The sequence below is a fragment of the Bubalus kerabau genome, chromosome 1 (genome assembly GCF_029407905.1).
Source record: "Bubalus kerabau isolate K-KA32 ecotype Philippines breed swamp buffalo chromosome 1, PCC_UOA_SB_1v2, whole genome shotgun sequence".
In the NCBI taxonomy this organism is placed as follows: domain Eukaryota; kingdom Metazoa; phylum Chordata; class Mammalia; order Artiodactyla; family Bovidae; genus Bubalus; species Bubalus kerabau.
In genome coordinates, this window is record NC_073624.1 from 258323260 (window position 1) to 258343823 (window position 20564).

General features: G+C 36.8%; 1 long non-coding RNA gene across 31 annotated transcripts in view; it reads left to right on the top strand.

The window, feature by feature from the left end:
* LOC129639084 (uncharacterized) overlaps positions 1 to 20564 on the top strand; it is a 436428-nt gene that overhangs the window by 303707 nt on the left and 112157 nt on the right. The window contains exon 4 of one of the 31 annotated variants that reach the window (XR_008708222.1): positions 9340 to 9473. The exons of 29 other annotated variants lie outside the window; for them this stretch is intronic. This is a non-coding gene — a long non-coding RNA (uncharacterized LOC129639084). Of the gene's footprint in view, positions 1 to 9339; positions 9474 to 20564 lie in introns of those variants that run through there. One more of the 31 variants, XR_008708220.1, reaches the window with a different exon arrangement.

A 20564-nucleotide genomic window follows, 5' to 3' on the forward strand; every position in this document is an offset into this window, starting at 1 on the left:
ACACAATTCAAAAAACATCTCTCCTAAGGAGATGTGTGAAATAAGGGGTTGTAGAACAATAGTGTGAATGGGAGATACTGGGCAAGTGAAGTCGTTTGAATAGGTTGCCATAAAAAGAAAGGTCACAGTGCTTGAGCCGACTAAGTAGGCCCTAACTAAGAATACCACAGAACTGCTTGTCGGGCTAAGAAGGCTTTGATGGAAAATGACGCATGAGATTGACAGGGCATCTGAAGCCTTGCAGCTGTTTCATTTCAGGCATTCTTCTCCAGGATGGCTACTGCATGGATTTAAGAAGCTGTGGACAGCAGTCATTTAAGGAAATGGACACCAGGGCGAAATCATCTTAGAATGCAACCTAGCGCAGAGGGTTAGTTTGGCCAGAATATGCAGATCCCAGCCATTCACCAGCTTAGTCTCTTATCTTCTCCACTGGTTTTCTTTAACACTCTTTACTGCTCTGGTTCACTTCTTACCTGCATTGAAAAGAAGTTTCCTAAGTACAGGTCGTTTAAATGTCTTACCTGCTAAAAGTCCCACAGTGATGGAAAGCATTATAACAATACAAAAACCATATATGTTGGAGTCAAAATGTTTTTAATCATGGCTTGGGTGTTTTCTGCCTTTGTGGCTGTGGGCAAATTCTCTTGTATGAGGTTCACATTCCTCATCTGTAAAATGAGAATAAAAATAAGAATGTATAATTTAAAGAACTATTATAATACATACTTGATAATATATATAAATAACTAGGCACAGTTTGAATTTTTAATTCAACTAACAGGGCAACTAATATTATGTTGGCTTTCAAACATTATTTAACAGAATGCAGTCTTATATTGCGATAGACATATATGTGCATGTATATATGCATATGTGCATGTATATACATATATGTTCGTGTATATACATGCACACACAAACATGCATATATACGCATGTACATATATACGTATGTGTACATATATATACGTGTATAACAGTTTAAAGCAGTATATTACTATAAATATATTTTAAATTTCACATCAAATCATTTTTAAAGTAAGCAAGGAGAAAAGTAAGGCATGATGAAAACAAAAATTGGATAAAAATGTCAATAATAACCAACAGTTGCTCAAGATGTGTGATTCAGTAGGGATGAATTATGTCATTCAATCTTAAAAGACAGTTACTATTATCACCATTATTCCCATTTTACAGAAAAGGCAATGGGGCCAAGATGGGCTAGTTTTCTCTAGAACCCATAGTGAAGTGGGAGGTGAGATTCCAGCGCAAGCAGTATGCTACTAGAGCCTGTATCTTCGGGATCTCGGTGTCTCTGCAGCCAATCTATATTTTGTTTTATACTCAGAGTATTGGTAATCTTGACACAGAGATAAGTAGTGACATTGTAAAAAAAAAAAAAAATAGTTGCCATGAAATCTCTGAAGACTGTTAAACTATATTAATGCATACAATTTAAAGGCGATGATTAGAGTATTTCCTTTTCAGAGTTAAATCACTACAATTTCTAATAACTTTTTACCTCCCTTAAATGGTAAAGGTTAAATTTGCATGAAATGCTGTATGGATTTCCTAGCCAATCGTTTAACTAATTAGTTCATCCAAAAATGTTTTTTGAACATGTTAGGCGACACATCAATTTAAATATTGCTTGGTGAAAAATTATTATCAAATATAGCTTGAACTATAATGGTATTTTGAATGAAATTATTAAGTTGTTTGCTATGTCCAAAAGCAAAGGTATAATTTTATTATTAACATTCCTTCTTAAACCTAGTAATGTGGTGAGTTGAGCTTCTTTAGTTAGTTGAGCTCATTATTATTTGAGAGATGTTCAGCTATTGGGTTTTTAGATCAGGGATATTTAGGGAGTGATTTTATTTCATACAGTATTTTAAAAAACCTGCTCATGGGACAGCCCAATAAACCTCTATATTATACACTAAAGCTTAGAATTCAGTACTCAAATCATTACATATAACACAGGAAAGTTTGCCTTAATAAAATTAACAGTTTTTATAACAAGATCCCACAATGTCTGCAAAATACTGGCAATTGGATAATGAAAATGAAAATAATGTGCACACTATGTAAGCAAGTCATTAAAGAGGGAATGCATCCGTTTATAAAAATGCTTTTTCCTTAGGTGTCTGCTGGCACTGATGGATCAGGAGTGTCTGTCTTTCTATTTGTATACATAGGTGTCTATCTATTTATCTATCTGTCTCTTATCTGGACTTGAGTTTTGCATCCATTAGCCCAAATTTTTGCTCTCGCCACTACTTTGAATTACTTTTATATAGGCTTTTCTTGTTTTGTTATACATATTCATAAAATTAGCTTTTGTTTCCCTTCATCCTCTCATTCTCAATTACCTCTGAATATATGTTATATAAGTGATTCTCAAAATGGAATACTTACAAGAATCATCTGGGAAACTTGTAAAACAGGTTAATTTCCAGATCCCATCCACTGGGGTTCTGACATGGCAGGATTGGGCTTGAACCCCCAAATCTGCATTTTCCAAATGTGCTCCAGTAATTCTGATGGAGGTGGTTTTCTGAGCACACTTTTGGGAAATTCCTACTGGAGTGAACATGTAAAAATGGAATGAAAATGTAAGTTGAAATATTGTGGACATGGATATGTTGAATTTACAACACTAGCAAATATTGAAAGACTGTAATTTCAAACTCATACGAAGATAAAATGAATGATTTCTTATATGGGGCAAATTGCCTTCAGTTTATGTATGTTGTAAAATGGAGAAGGCAGAAAAAAAATGCTGATATGATTATGCAAGGTAGTTGCTGTAAATTAGTTATAAATGTTATATCTTTTAATCCAAAGAAAGTTAAAATGATTAGATGGTGGCCTAGAAATTTTTCTCTCCTGTTTATCCTTGTCAATCTCTGCATGCAACCCCCCACCAAATATTATAAATAGTGAATAGAGGGCTATGACCCCAATAAAGGAAAAATAGATAAAGAAGAGAAGCACCTTATTATAATTCAATGGAGATTTCTAGATTCTGCATTGCATAAAGATTGATTCTCTGAGGTTTTCAAAATTGGTATAAATTTGGAATGTAATTTTCTTGGGATCAATCAGTTAAATATTATTTTTCCCCCTAGGATTTGAAATCCCCTCTTGTTTCTTTCTGCAGATTTCTTTCTCTTTTTTTTTGTAATTTTGAACATTTCCTATCTGATTTAAAATATATTGTTTAGGTGATATCAAACTAAGATTACTGAAAAATTTTCTGAAATATCTGTATTTCCAAGGGTCATTGGCATAAAGTGAAAGTGAAAATTGCTTAGTCGCGTCCTACTCTTTGCGACCCCATGGACTATAGAGCCCATGGGATTCTCCAGGCCAGAATACTGGAGTGGGTAGCCTTTCCCTTCTCCAAGGGTTCATTTAGAATTAAAATAAAGACTCTGTAAGTTTAAAAATCAAAATGTTTTTTCTAAATTGAAAAAAAATTCTTATATTATGCCTGTTTCTTAGGCAATTTTTTAACATATTGCATTGATATGAGACAGTGAAACTGTGAGGAAAATTTTGAAATTTATAAATTAGATGAAATGCAAACAACCAAATAATTCTACCTTCTCAAATAATAGAGCAAATGTTGAATGATTTTTAAATCAAACTGACTAGGCTAGGCTGAGTTCTGCCCAGCGAGGAACATTTCTCTTGCCATAATTTAGCTTAAATTATTTTTATGGAGACTGGATTTTCTTCACAACCACAATGCCCTTTTTAATATTGGCTTTTGGCTTTTATTCTGAGGCAGACCCTTTTAAATTTAAACATGATCTGTTGTATTTACTTTGAATGCTAATATATTGTGTATTACCCACCAAGTGACTCTTTCTTTCTGCTATTCAGAATTAAATAAACCAAGACGCAACACATGTCTCGAAACCACAATAGTTTATTTATAAGAAGAAAGACAGCCCATCAAACTTTCCACAGGAATTTAAAAAATCCATCGGGGACTCAAAGCCTTTACTTTCTTTCCATTCATATAATTTTGGTTTTGGCTTCACACTTAGCACAATATTCACTTCAAAAGAATATCCCTTGCATTTAAAGTAAACAATCATTGTTCTACACAGACTTTTAATTTTTCCCTTCTGCCCTTTGCCACTTTTCTTCTCTCAGTCCAGTTCTTTGCTTAGCATTATGTTAGAGGATGCCAGATATAAAATCCCTTTTTCGTTTATATTTTGATATGGAGACTAACTCATGAAAGAACAAATTGTTACATTTTGTTTCCTTTCCAATTACTCTTGACATCTATAGTTTCTTAACATTTTAAAATGATACTTTGATTATAGGGGATGAGATAGGACAAAATAACTGCAATTAGATTGAAGTACATTCTGGCGTTAGAAAGGAAAATTCAGTTTGAACATGATGTAAGGCAATGAGGTTTCATTTTGGGTTCAAATTCTTTAGGACTGGATAAGCCAAAACATATGATCTAGGGTGGCCTTGGTCTCATCCAAAGTAGATCTCATAAAATAACTTCAAACTTCACTGCAAGAGACATGGTTACTAATGACCAAAGGAGGGTCAATAGAAAAGATCCATAAATTGCAAAGTCCTATTTCTTGTTCTTCTGTCTCAGGAAGTTTACAAACTGTGGATCTAAGTATGCTTTGATCTCTAAGGCTGTCTGGAATATGTACAGGTTCTTTCTTTTTCTGGCCCATTGGAGTCATGAACAATTGAAAATGTACTTCAGTTTCACACTTACACTGGAAATCCTGAAATCCTACATTTCATGTCAAGAAGGCATACTCAGCCAACACACTGTGTGTGATATAGATAGCAATCTTTTACCAAAACACAAGACTTGCCAAATGAACAAAGAGTTTGCTTTTATGATGAAAGTGTTAAAAGTCATGAATTTGCTTCAGGGAAACGAAAACACCTTATTGACTTCTGGAAGTTACTGTGCTAAGTGCTAGGATAACATACAGTCTTGGCCCTTAGGCACTTCTCAGCTTTGCAGTTTATTCTTCTTTGCAGGTAGTAACCTAAATCAGATACTCCCTATATTAATATTCTGTTCCCAAAGGCCTTTTGCAAAAAGAATCCTATATGCATTAAATATGTAATTTATAAATTTATACCTTACTACAGAATATAAATATATAAATATGTGCCTCACCACTTAAAATATTAGATTCTAGTCTTGTATATATCCATATATCCGTGGCTGCTATGTAGAAGTCCTGGGTGTATGGTACTTGTTACTATTTCCCCAATGTGTTCTGAATTAACACATACTTATGGATTGGACTTGCTCTCTTTCTTTTGGTTGATCTCTCTCAACTCATGATTATAATGCAATAAAAGGGAGGTATGAATAGCCCAAATACCATTGAAATAACAGAAGCTTGTATAGAATGAATCACAGAATACAGGAAGAAAAAGACTTCTTTGAGGCAGCTCCTATATTTCCTATGACTTTGCTTCCTGCCATTTGTGCCTGCAGCCAACAGCTTTGTGTTTCTTAGTAAATCCATTATGTTACTCCCAGTTTTCTGTAATATGCAGTGAAGCTCAGTATTTAGGGTTATGGACTCTCAAGTCAGACTGTTTTGCCACTTTTTACCTAAGTGACATAACACAAAATAATTTACCTGTTTGCATTCTGATTTTCTCGCTTGAAAAATGGCACGTATATCCATCATTAATTGTATCTAAGCAGTACAGATAACTACTCTGAAGTCAGGTTGACTCTTAGAGCTGGTGGAATGTCATGATTTAATTGGTAATGTTTTTTTTTTTTTTCCTTTATTGGTGGTACATAATGTAATGGCATATCTAACCATGGATATTGTGATGAAGTATGATAATCAGAACTTCCTTACTGGGTTCTGTTTTGGATTAAATGAATTAATGCAAATAAAGCACTAACACAGTGCCTGGCCAGTGTTTCCTTTGCATTAACTCATTTAATTGTAATCAGCAACCTCAGATATGCAGATAATACCACTCTAATGGGAGAAAGCAAGGAGGAACTAAAGAGCCTCTTGGTGAGGGTGAAAGAGCAGAGTGAAAAAGCTGGCTTGAAACTCAGCATTAAAAACACTAAGATCGTGGCATCTGGTTCCATTACTTATGGCAAATAGAAGGGGAAAAAAGTGGAAGCAGTGACAGATTTTATATTCTAGGGCTCCAAAATCACTGCAGAGGTGACTGCAGCCATGAAAAAAAAGATGCATGTTCCATGGAAGGAAAGCTATGACAAACCTAGACAGCATATTAAAAAGTGGAGACATCACTTTACTGACAAAGGTCCAAATAGTCAAAGCTACGGTTTTTCCGGTACTCATGTATGCATGTGAGAGTTGGACCATAAAGAAGGCTGAGTGCTGAAGAGTTGATGCTTTTGAATTGTGGTGGTGGAAAAGACTCTTGAGAGTCCCTTGGACTGCAAGGAGATCAAACCAGTCAATCTTAAAGGAATTAACCCTGAATATTCATTGGAAGGACTGATGCTGAAGCTGAAACTCCAATACTTTGGCCACCTGATGTGAAGAGCTGACTCATTGGAAAAGACCCTGATGCTGGGAAAGACTCAGGGTAGGAGGCTAAGCGGGCGACAGAGGATGAGATGGTTGGATAGCATCACCGACTCAATGGACACGAGTTTGACTAGACTTTGGGGGATAGTGGAGGACAAAGAAGCCTGGCGTGCTATAGTCCCTGGGGTCACAAAGAGTTGGACACAATTTAGTGACTGAACAATCGCACAGTGCCTGGCCATAATTGTCAATTACTGAAATAACATGCCTAATGGAACATGTTGCTTAGGGTTGAGTCTCTGAGAGGGTGATGTGAATGTGTTCTTAGGAAGAAAATAGATCTTTGGTTTTAACATTGGTTAAAAAGACCAAAAAAACTTTGGTCTTTGTTATTATAAAACTCAGTTTGGGTGGGGGCAGTTATTTGCACTAATGTCTCTAGTAGATTCTAAACTTCATAAAAGTAAACTTAGAGTCTTTCATTTTTAACAGCTGTTAGACTCTCATGAGCTTCCCTGGTGATTCAGCTGGTAAAGAATACACCTGCAATGTGGGAGATCTGGGTTCAATCCCTGGCTTGGGAAGATCCCCTGGAGGAGGGCATGGCAACCCACTCCAATATTCTTGCCTGGATAATCCCATGAACAGAGAAGCCTGGCAGGCTACAGTCCATGAGGTTGCAAAAAGTCAGACATGACTGAGCGAGAATATGGTTTATATTCAGTAAATGTTTGTGAAGCATATACCCCATTCCTAATTTACTTAATTTCTGTTATATTGGCAAAATAAGTATAATATTTTATACTAATTATAAAGGGTCTTATAATTAGTAGTTCAAAAATAATTACTAGTTTAAATGTACAGCCTCTAATAAATAAAATTATTTCTACTTAGTCATACTTTCTTAAAACTTTTACAAAAGTTCCCTCTTTAGCAAACACATTTAAAATTTCCTGCCATTTGTTTGATATCTGTAAAACTATTACATAAAGGGAGATTTAAATATCAAATGGATTTACTTATCGATCAGTGGATCTCAAGCATAGAATCAGCTCCATCTTAATGATTCATGATTTTCTTTCATTTGTTTTAAATCTTTAGCATATATGTATACTCATTTCTTTCTTTTTGTCTCTGCTTCATCAAAGACTTGGGAATGCTGGATAATCTCATATTATTTTACTGTGCATATTTTACCACTGTATCTATTGTTTCCACATGATTCTTCAAAGAAATTGCTCCAGTACAAACTTACCCTTTAGACAGTAGGAATGTATTTATGCAAGAAAGAATAAGTAATGGGCTTTCTGTAGACTCCTTATGGACCTAACAGGTGATAAATTGCAGCATGTCAGACCCTACAAGAAGAAAGCAGAGAGTATTTAAAGGCAACTCCAGCCTTGGAATAATAAGAAAATAAGAAAAATGCATTTGGATGGGAGAGAATACTCTGGTAGGTTTGGCAAGGAGGATGGGAGAGTTTCTGATTCTTATGTCTAGAGTAAATAAACTTTTTTCAATACAAGGCCATATAACAACTGTTTCAGGTTTTGTTGATCATTTGTTCTCTATACTGACAAGTCAACTCTGCCACTTTAGCTCAGATGCAGTTACGAACTGTGTAAACAAATGACCATGACTGTGTTCCAGTAAAATTTTATTAAGTTTATGAGAGGCAGGGACCTGTACTTGGCCTTTGGATCATAGTTTGCTGACTCCTGTTATATAGGAAGACATTATCTCTATAGTTTAATGTATTTATTGAAATATATTGAGCACCTATCATTTGCTTGGTGCTGTGATTTTGAGAATTTCCAAACTACTTTTGTTTTCCCATATGGAAAACTCCAACTTTTGCTCATCTTTCCACTTGGTTCACAGTCGTATGTCTTATTTTGTTCTCAGGTTGTTTCTTTTCCCTATTACAATTATTTTTAGACAAGAGATCATCCCCATTATTCATAGATGCATTTGAGCCTTAGGTATGTCTTGGGATAGTAAACTTTGTGTCTTAGGAGCTCTCTAGAAGATTTGGACTTACCAGAGTGAGGAAACAGAGAGACAGATGGTGTCATTGTGATAAAGAACACTTTTCAGATGTAAGTTGGATTTCCTTCCTCACCACCTACACAGTTGCTGTCAGAAGGGGAGTTGTGTCCTGAAAGATATTTGGAGACTAAAAGTAGGTTTCGAATTGGGATACCTGGAACCCTATATCACTCATTATTATTGTTTTTTCTTTCTCTTTGGCATAGGTCTTTAAAATGAAATAAAATTTGAGTTTTTATATCTTTCTGAGATCCTTTAATTTGCTTTAGAATCCATAGCACTCTGCTTGTGGCCCAGAATAGGTAGTCAACAATGTTTATGAAAATAGTTAATGCTGTTGTATTATGCAAGGCCTCTGACGTTTGCCCTTGCCAATTAATGTGACTAATGTAATACCATGATATTAGATATGAATTACACTTTTTTAAAAAAGAAATCTTCAACATGTCCACTGCTCTGATTTGTCCTTCCAGTTGGGCTGGAGAGGTAGAGACAAATTTCATGGGGTAAGTTCTATGATACTCTTAGAGAATGTGTAAGTACTTATGACTTCAAGTTTTCTGCAGAATTAGGAATCATTATTTCTGTCTTTGAACTAGCTACTTGCACTCCTGCAAACTTCTTAGACAATACAAAACTTCTTTAAAACAAATAAAATTTTATTCATGTAACACACAATTAAACATTATGTGTATTTTTGTTCTTTTTTCTGCCTACTACTGTTGGTTGTCTGAGGAAGCCTGGCAAATAGCTGAGAAAAGAAGAGAAACTAAAGGCAAAGGCGAAAAGGAAAGATACACCCATTTGAATGTAGAGTTCCAAAGAATAACAAGGAGAGATAAGAAAGCCTTCCTTGGTGATCAATGTAAATAAAGAAATAGAGAAAAACAATAGAATGGGAAAGACTAAACATATCTTCAAGAAAATTAAAGATAACAAGGGAATATTTCATGCAAAGATGGGCACAATAAAGGACAGAAATGGTATGGACCTAACAGAAGCAAAAGATAAGAAGAGGTGGCAAGAATACACAGAAGAACTATACAAGAAAGATCTTTATGACCCAGATAAGCACAATGGTGTGATCACTCACCTAGAGCCAGACATCCTGGAATGCGAAGTCAAGTGAACCTTAGGAAGCATCACTACAAACAAAGCTAGTGGAGGTGACGAAATTCCAGTCGAGCTATTTCAAATCCTAAAAGATGATGCTGCGAAAATGCTGCGCTCAATATGCCAGCACATTTGGAAAACTCAGCAGTGGCCCCAGAACTGTAAAAGGTCAGTTTTCATTCCAATCCCAAAGAAAAGTAATGCCAAAGAATGTTCAAAGTACTACACAATTGCATCATGTCACATGCTACCAAAGTAATGCCCCAAATTCTCCAAGTCAGGCTTCAAAAGTATGTGAACTGAGAAGTTCCAGATGTTCAAGCTGGATTTAGAAAAGGCAGAGGAACCAGAGATCAAATTGCCAACATCCGTTGGATCGTTGAAAAAGCAAGAGAGTTCCAGAAAAACACTCTTTTATTGACTATGCCAAAGCCTTTGACTGTGTGGATCACAATAAACTGTGGAAAATTCTGAAAGAGATGGGAATACCAGACTACCTGACCTGCCTCCAGAGAAATCTGTATGCAGGTCAAGAAGCAACAGTTAGAACTGGACATGGAACAACAGACTGGTTCCAAATCTGGAAAGGAGTACGTCAAGGCTGTATATTGTCACCATGCCTATTTAACTTATATGCAGAGTATATCATGAGAAATGCTGGGCTGGATGAAGCACAAGCTGGAATCCAGATTGCTGGGAGAAATATCAATAACCTCAGATATGCAGATGACACCACCCTTATGGCAGAAAGCAAAGAACTAAAAAGCCTCTTGATGAAAGTGAAAGTGGAGAGTGAAAATGTTGGCTTAAAACTCAACATTCAGAAAACAAAGATCATGGCATCTGGTCCCATCACGTCATGGCAAATAGATGGGGAAACAATGGAAAGAGTGAGAGACTTTATTTTCTTTGGCTAAAAAAATCACTGCAGCCATGAAATTAAAAGATGCTTGCTCCTTGGAAGAGAAGCTATGAACAACCTGAACAACATATCAGAAAGCAGAGACATTACTTTGCCAACAAAGGTCTGTCCAGTCAAAGCTATGGTTTTTCCAGTGGTCACGTATGGATGTGAGAGTTGGACTGTGAAGAAGGCTGAGCGCCGAAGAATTGATGCTTTTGAACTGTGGTGTTGGAGAAGACTCTTGAGAGTCCCTTGGACTGCGAGGAGATCCAATCAGTCTGTCCTAAAGGAATTCAGTCCTGAATATTCATTGGAAGGACTGATGCTGAAACTGAAGCTCCAGTACTTTGGCCACCTGATGTAAAGAACTGACTCACTAGAAAAGACCCTGATGCTGGGAAAGATTGAAGGCAAGAGGAGAAGGGGACGACAGAGGATGAGATGGTTGGATGGTATCACTGACTCGATGGACATGAGCTTGAGTGAGCTCCAGGAGTTGGTGATGGACAGGGAGGTCTGGCGTGCTGCAGTCCATGGGGTCTCAAAGAGTTGGACACAACTGAGCGACCGAACTGAACTGTTTATACATTAGATACTAGTATTGTTTCTGTGATTAGATACTTCTCAGGCATTTGTATTAAATTAAATTTCCATATGTTGAAGGCAGTGACTTACTAACACAGAATTTTGGCATTTGCATGTGTTTTATTCTATTGCAAAATTCTATAGCATCTGTAATTATTTAATGATCAAAACAGTTACTTGATCTTGTCAATATTGCTAATTCTAACTAACATATGAAAATGGAGATGTCCTTTTTTTTCTCTTTCACATATTAATTATCACACTAAATTGAAAAACAGAATAAAAAAGTTTTCATTCTCAAATAATTATTGCTTGTCATTCCAACCTGAGAAGCATTGAGCTAAGTGGAGAAGTGTTACTTTTCCAAAGACAAAAACTCAATTTACACGTAGCATTTGGAATTCTTCTGATAAGAAACTTACCTGGATGTTAATAATAGTTACAGTGTCTGTGTCTCTAACAAGAGAGGAGAACAGTTGCAAGAGCTCTAGGTCTACCTGGCCTGGTGACCCTTGGATTTTAGTTGAAACGACCTATGAAAAATGCGTGCTAAGGACTCTTGGATACTTTTCAGAGGCTTAGTAATAACAGTATCACTATATTTCATCAATCCTGAGACATCTTTCTACATTTCACTTAACATTTCCATAATTAAGATGTCTTTTCTAGCCAATAGCAGTTAATATTAGATGAAGTAGAGTATTTAAAAGATAACAATGACTTTTTAATGACCATTTACTCTAAGCCACTATTTTAGACATTTCACAAAGGGTATCTTTTTTATAAACTTATGAGATCTTAAAACATAAAGCAGATATCCAGAGAGGTAAATAGTTTGCATCAATCACAAGGGTAGTAAGTGACAGAGCTGAGATTCAAATCTGGGTCTGTCTGACTCAAGGTCCCATGTCCTTGACCGCTGTGTACATTGCCGACATGGCAAAAGGAAAGAAGGAAAACAGCTATGTGGATATAGGGGTGCTTCTCAGAACCAGTGGGTAGAAATGCAGTGAAGTTTCAGGAGAAGATGGACCAGAAATTAGAACTATGTCAGGCTTTTCTTAGCTTTCTCTTTGTTGTGTCACTTCTTCCTGAACAGATGCTTTCTTCTTTCTTTCTGCAGGCTGGCTTTCTCTGCTGTGCCACATGGCAGAAATTTGCCTTTTACATCATCCAACCTATTTAAAATAGCTTAGTATCCAATAGTTATGGAAAAAGGAGGAGGAAGTCGTTCTGCACTAATGTGAGAGCTGAGATTCACTGCTGTCAATGAGAAGTGGGTCCCAGAGACTGCGGACCTGTTAGGCCATGGAATGGGCAGATTCCATGTCTTGTCTGTCCAAAAGTCATGGAGTACACAGGGTGGCGTGGACTATCACAACATGCACAGGAGTGCGTGTAGTCGGTTCGTACTTTGAAACAAGCCAGTCTTCCTTTGATACAGCTAACTCTTGATACAGGTAGCCCTATAGTTCATTCCATGACTTGGATATGCACACACAGTCTCTTCACGATGCCTACTAATATTTGAAGCAGAATCTTTCAATAAATAATGTGAAAAATAGTGCTCTCTGTTTTAAAGAAGCAGGGATGACCATGAAGCCATGGAAGCCTCATGGGCAATGTGAAATGTAAACCTTGTTCTGAAAGGTATATAGAGTTTAGATGTGCCGAGAAAGTGGAGACCAAATAAGGTGGATCAAGGGCAGCCTTAGTTGCTGAAAAAGATTATAAATAGGATGGGCATAGCCAGGAGTGAATAAATAGGTAAGGAGAAGGAAATGGCAACCCACTTGAGTATTCTTGCGTGGGAAATCCCATGGACAGAGGAGCCTGATGGGCTGCAGATATGGGGTTGGGAAAGAGTCAGACATGACTGAAGCAGCTAAATAACAGCAAGGCTGTATTTGATGAAGAGTTTAAAGTTGTTTGGAAGTTTTTAGCAGACTGTGTAGATCTGAGACAGACAGTGCCTTGCTGTTCAGTAAATCCATTTCTTTCTGCTACCAGGCACATTTTCCAAACTCCTTTGCAGATATTTTGATCACATGACTGATCCTGGCTAGTAGAATGTGAATTGGAGGTCTGACTAACAAAAATCTCCACTTTCTGTCTTTCTCATTTGGTGACTTGATTTTATACCCACATTGAAGATCACAGAACCTCTTTATTTCTTGTTCCTGAATGATTGCATGGAGCTGAGGCCCTTCTCTTGTTTCAGCTGGAATTTACATGAGTCACAGATAAATTCTTATTCAGATTAGCCATTGGAAATGGTCATGATAGAAGCTAGCCATATCAAGAACCTAGTGGTTCAGGCTAAGAACTTGACTTTTATCTCATAAATGTAACACTGTTTTTGAGTCCAAAGTCAGAAATAAATGTTGTAATAAGATCAACGTGACAGAAGGGACACTTAGGACAAGGAGCGACTGTAGCAGGACAGGTAGAAGCAAGGAGAGAAATGGAGTCATTTCATCAGTGAAATAATAATAAAGGCAGAAAATTAATGATGGTGGGTTAAGGAAGAAATGCACAGTACTAGAAAAAAATTAAAAATTTCAAATAAGCTGTTAATTTTGACATGAAACTTACGTTTTGTAAAATAGCAAAACTACTGATACCTGTACAGCCACTGGATGGTTTCAGCAAATCTCTAGGGCAGTCCTGGCCACTATGAAACATTCTCCTATGGTCTCTTTCTGCTTTACTCCTTACTTCATGCAACAGACACTCAGGGATCCTGGTCCTCCCTTCCCCACTGAGATGACCTTAGAATATTTCTTAACGCCAAGCTCCAGGTATCAATTTCCAATTTATTAGAGGCTGCAGTTGAACTCACACTTCTTAGCTGTATGTTTTACATAATCTTAAAATTTTTACCTTTTTGAGGATCATGGAAGGAAAACTAAGGAGCAGTAGTACAAACACTGCTTAACTATACATGACTGGGTTGTATTAGACGTTTCTCAGAAGCATGGCAGTGAAAATTTATTATAATTCTGCATTCGTTTCTTGTCTATCAGGCCATTTACTTACATCAATTTTCTCCTCAGTTGGTATCATTATTATTCCACTGTCTTTCAATATTATGCTTTAGGGTCACTCGGTTCTTTATGACTGTCGTCACTATTATTTAATGATAACATTTACATAGAATATTTTCCTCGAAGAATCGTTAGGCATATACTATACTTCATGTAGTTCAATAGATTAAAGGAAAGCTATTTGAACTCCTCTGTCAAATCGGAGTTCCCTTTCTCCTCTCTTACGGCTTTCTCTATGTGAGACTGAGTCTGAGCTGTGGGCTCCATGCCAGCTGGAAGCTGTTCTGGTTTCTGTAAGTGGAGCCACAGCCCTTATAAGTTAGTGTAGCATTACAGGGCTTTTCTGTTTCCCATTAGGCATTTAAGAAGAAGCACTCAAATCTGATCTGCATTTTGTAACATACAATCTGTATCACGTTGGTAGCCCCAGGACCAGTTATAGCACAATGAGAAGCACAATGTAATGGTATTTTTTCCAGAGGTGTAGACCTATGTGAAATTTTGACAAGGTGACTACCTTGATCCATATTTAAAAGTTTCTATGCCACATGAGGAGACCTACATTGCCACTTTTATTGTCTTTTAAAACTATCGTGACAGTTACTTTTTTGCCAATTAACAGTTGATCACTTGGTGGGAACAAGAGGAGAGGAAAAGATAGAAAACCTGAAAGTTTATCCCAAAAGAAGCACTGTGACAAGAACATTATTAGGGCTCATTATATGTGTGTACTTATAGACTGAATTTTGAGCCAGGGAATCAGAAAATTCTTGAAGGGGATGAGATGATTTGAAGATATTTAAAGACTGGATAGAAGATGGAATTTTGTTTATAGCTGGCCATTCTCAGTTAAATTAATGTTGAGAAACATTTATTGGGCATTTATTATACCAGGCACTGCTTGTTATAAGTGTATTTTTTGTATTATTTCATAGACTCTTTCAAGGAAGAATCAATTTAGATTAGGGAAATTATTAAACTTTCTTAGAAAATATTTTTAAAAGAATATATATGTTTAATAATAAGCATAGAACTTTAAGACTTGTCGATTCTCACTTAAACATAACCCTAAATGATCTCAAACTCCTTGTTCTAGCTCATTGGAATCACTGGACTCTTAGGACTCTTCTTTCTTTCATTGCTGTCTATCAACTAGGCTTATTTACTCTGTGTGTGTGTGTATGTATGTGTTTTTTACACACTAAGTGTGAGACTAAGAAAACACAATTGTCTAAAGAAAATTATCTTAAAGAAATGTGTTACTAATTTCATTGTCAAGAGAAATTTTACTTGGGTTTAGAGATTTCTTAATTCTTGATTCCATACAGATTTTTTAAAAATGAATTATAGTTAAGTTACAATATTATACTTATTTCAGTGTACAACATGGTAATTTGATATGACAATAATACTAACTTTACAGTTAATATTGACTATATTCCCTGTGCTGTCCATTACATCCTTATAACTTACTTTATACTCTAAAACCCCTTTACGTATTTTGCCCTTCCTCCCACCTCTCTAGCCTCTGGTAACCTCTATTTTGTTCTCTGTATCATGAGTCTGTTTCTATTTTGGTGTAATTGTTTATTTTATTTTTTAGATTCCACATATAAGTAAAAGCATACTGGATTTATCTTTCTCTTTCTGACTTATTTATCTAAGCATTCTATCTTCCAAATCCATCCACGTTTAATCAAACTTTCATTCTTTTTTATGGATGAGTAATATTCCATTGAAAATGTATGCCACATCTTCCTTATCCACTCATCTGTTGATGGAAACTTAGGTTGCATCCGTATCTTGACTGTAGTAGATAATGCTGCTCTGAACATTGGGGTGCATGTATCTTTTGAAATTAGTGGTTTTGTTTTCTTGGGATAAATATCCAGGAATAGAGTTGCTAGATTGTATGGCAGATTAATTTTTAATTTTTTGAGGAACCTCCATACTGTTTTCCATAGTGGTTGTACCAGTTTACATTCCCATCAATAATACATGAGGATTCCCTTTTTTCCACATCCTCACCAATTCACCAGTGTTTGTTATTTCTTGTCTTTTGATAATAGCCATTCTGACAGATGTGAAGTAATATTGCATTGTGGTTTTGATTTGTATTTTCCTGATGATTAGTGATGTTGAACATCTTTTCATGTGCCTATTGGCCATCTGCATACAAATTTTTACCATTTTAAAAATAAGAATTAAGAATACATGGATTCTGATGTTTATTAGATGTTTTTGGTAGAAAAATAGGTATACAGATTTTGTTGAATTACTTTTTGAAGCTGGCGGTTTTGTCTCCTGAAGAAAAGCAAAAAGTCTTGATTTTTAATGTACCATCTATTGTTTGTTTTTTAGCTATTTTCATTTTTAAGAATTGCAACTCCTCTTATTTTCTGGTGCTGCATTTTATATAGGCTTTCTTCCTGGAATTAGTAGAAATCATACTTTTGTGGCATTGTTATATACATAGATACTGTTTTTTCTGTTTTAAAAAGTGTAGCTATGTAAATTTACTTAGTTAACAAAGGTTTAGTTAAAAAAAAAAGGAATTGGTTCCTGCAGGATTTGGCCTTTAAAATAATGCTGAAATGACATGTTAACCTTAAGAGAGAAACTCTTTGTTTTAAATGCATGTATAATTCTGAATGGGAGGTACACAGGAGTGCTGTGTAGAATTTCAAGTTTCTGGGCACTGCTTTAGAAGGAGGAGTGTCAACTTCCATCTCCAGTACTATTACCCGCAATCCAGGCTAACAAAAAGCATCTCTCTCTGGGAAATTATAATTTCATTCTAACCTGGTGTATATAAATGTTATAAATGAGGATTCATACATTGCTCGTGGGGATCACACCTTCCAAACAGATTTTACATTGTTATCTTAAAACTGTGGTGATCTCCTTCATTGTGTGGGCCAAGTGTAGCCAGGACGGTTTGTGTAGTTACTTCCTAATTATGTTTCAGTGCCTTAAAAGAATTGAATATCATAGACCAGTGCTTCTTAAACTCACTGGGGGAAATGTTCAAGTGAAATTCTGATCCAGTAAGTTTGCAGTGAGACCTGAGGCTGTCCATCTCTAGCAAACTCAGAAGGTATTAATGCCATGGTTCCATTTTTCACACTTGGAGTAACAAGGCCACAGAAAATGATTAGCAAGCAGGAAGAATTGCCTTCTTCTGAGTCTTACTCAATAGTGGTCATCTTCCCTTACTCTGTTCTTTACACTGATTCTGGACTTTCAGTTCCTGGTGAACATCCTGGTGCCCCTGCTCAGAGCCCTCATGCATGCTCTCTGGAAAAAACCTCACTTGTCACCTAGTCCATGCCTACCCTTGCATCTCATCTAAGCATCTTCTCCTTAGGGAAGACATTCATGCCCTTCAAGCCTGGGCTAAGGATAACCATGTCATATCAACGTCACCTTGAAAAATAACAATTTCACTTGTACAGAGTTGGGGAATGTCTGCTTTTCCCACTGGATGGAAAGGTCCATGGACGTGATAAGGTCTTTGACACAGGAACTTAGATCTGTCCTCAGAACTTCCTTTAGACTGACACGCAAGGACCTGGCCTAACCGTACCCTTAGAAGAATCTGCCTTTGAAATGACTTCCTTGGAATTTACTCTTGTCTCCCTCTGTTCTTCAGCAATAGCACAAACTCAAGCCCAGACTGAAATGGGCATGGGCCCTGTCCTATTTCCCACTTTGCACTGAAGTACCAGCCCCTCTGTAGTTCAGTCAGCCAGATCCTGGAGCAGCTGTGAGTCTTACCCCTGTGGGGTCATCCTGGGACCCCCAGCTAAGCTCGTTCCAACAGAGAGGCCTGTCAGGGGCCTCCCACTGGTGAAAGTATTGATGCAATTTCTTTCTCAATGTCTGGTACTATGGGATTGCCAGAATAGTCCCAGATATGACACAGCTGATTTGAGGTGGTTCAAATTGTTCATCTAGATAGAGGCTTGCAACAAATATTTTTTAGGATTCTAAGCACCTGAAAAGTATCCCTGTCTTGATCACTGATGTATATTCTTACATACTTTAAAATGAAATGAATAACCCATAAACTTTACAATCAGATTGGGTCTAAAGGCTACAAAAATGGAATGGAGAGAAGAGGTAACTCTCATCTTGACTTTGGAGTCTCAAGATTTTCCTGGCGGCGAAGTGAGATAAGAAAGTCACAATACGAGGCACAAATACAGCATTCTCTCAGGATGCATTTTTCAGGTGGTACTTTCAGTTTTGACCACAAGCCTCACATTTCTCCGGAGGTTTCAGCCTTTTCTTAACTCTTTTTCTGTTGCCCTGACACCACAATATGTGCTCCATATGTGAAAGCAGAGTTAAATCAAAAGCTGCCTTTTCCCTCCAGAAGTCTCTACTTACTATATTGAGCTGTAACTGTGATATCCGAAGGTAAAACTACATGAGTAATACAGTCTGACATGCTGAATCATAATTGGATGCCAAACAAATACATTGCTCCTGAAAATGATACCTAAAAACATCATTTTTAACCACTGAGTTATGCTACTAATATTTTGGAAATCCTTTCACTGTTGATCTCACTTTAAACTGTGTGCTCGCTTTTCCTCTTCCAACACAGCAGGATTAAAGACCAAAAGAAGACTGTCGTGGTTGGGATCACCTTTAATAATTAGGTAGGTTAGATAATTAGAAGGTTGCTGAAAGACAAGGCAATTGAGATGGACACCTCCCAGTTACGGAAATATGACTGAACGCCTTTCAGGTTAGCAATGGGACTACCTAGATTCTAGGACCAGCTGTGCCGTTTGCTCACTGAGCAGCTTTGATGGGTAAGATAAGCCAAACCATTGGCCTCAGCATCCTCCTTTATAAATTGAGAATGGACTAAATTATTGAAAGGCTCCTTTCCATTCCAAAAATCTATGAGAAAAAAGTCCTCAGATAATCACTTGCTCTGCTCAGCCAGCAGAGGCTCAGCCTCAAGACTGCAATCCCAGTAAAAAGGGAACCAGGGCTGGGGAAACAATTAATATAGCAGTTCTGTGGGGCCTCATCTTCCCACAAGGTATTTTTGCTTTGGCTTTCAGTCAACTTGGGTTGGACTTAGGTTCTCGTCTCAACACTGGAAAATCAGGTTGTTTGACATTTCTGGTCTGTGATTTACCATATATTTTGTTCCTAGGTACTGCTTTAAAGGTCAAAGTAGATATTGGAGGCTTCTTTTTAATCTTTCATGTCTGTGACTATCATGGCTGTACAAATCATCATCACCATTATCCTGGAATTCTGACATAGCTTCCTGTTCTCAGGAGGCTACTCTAGTTCCCCTCTCCCTAGAACTGATTCTCCAGACAGTAATCAGAATGATCCTGCTGTATCTTCTCTTTGCCCTCTCTTGGTGCATTGAAATTGTTCTCCCTTCAGCTCTGTGCCCCAGAGCACTGACTTCTATTGAGTTAGATGGGGCTCCTTACCTATTGACTTCTACTGAGTTTTGTTGATTGTGGAGGTACTGCTACTAATCAGTGGAAGGGAGGAGAAAGTAAATTGGATATTTATTACCCAGCCTCCTTCTCTTCCAAGACTGTTTGGCAGAGGAATGAGTCTCTACTGAAGGCCCAGGGTCTGTTTTGTGGCCTTCTTCTTCAGCTGTAACTCTTCCCAAGTTCTGGACAATTTTCACTTGTTGCCCTTTCAGTCCTAGTGATAATGCTGCTCCAGTATTGCTAATTCCAATACACTTCGAACTGCTCTACTTTCCCCACCTTAACACTATTATTATATGTATAAATAGTCCCTTTATGAAATTCACTTTCATTAAGCCATCTAAATATGCCATCTACTTTCTGCCATGTCCTTGACTGGTACAGGAGAGAGTGAGAGATATATAATTCACAGACCATAAAATTTACCATTTTAAATGTATAAATCAGTAGTGTACAAGTCAGTGGTTTTTAGTATATTCACAAGGTTGTACAACTGTTATCATCTAATTCCAGAATTTCTCATTACCTTAAAAAAATAAAACAAAAATATGTTTTTTTGGATCCCTTGTATCCCTTCCTTTCTCTCTACTCCTACTTCCTGGCAAACACTAATCTGCTTTCTATATCTATTCTGGATATAAATGGAATCATATGATATATAACTTTTTTGTCTTTTTTTTTTTCATTAAGCATAATGTTTTCAGGGTTCATCCATATTGTAGCATGTATCAGTACTTCATTCCTTTTTGTGGCCTAATGATTTTCCATTGGATCACATATCATTTATCCTTTTATTGACTGATGCATATTTAGGATGTTTCCACGTTTTGGCTAT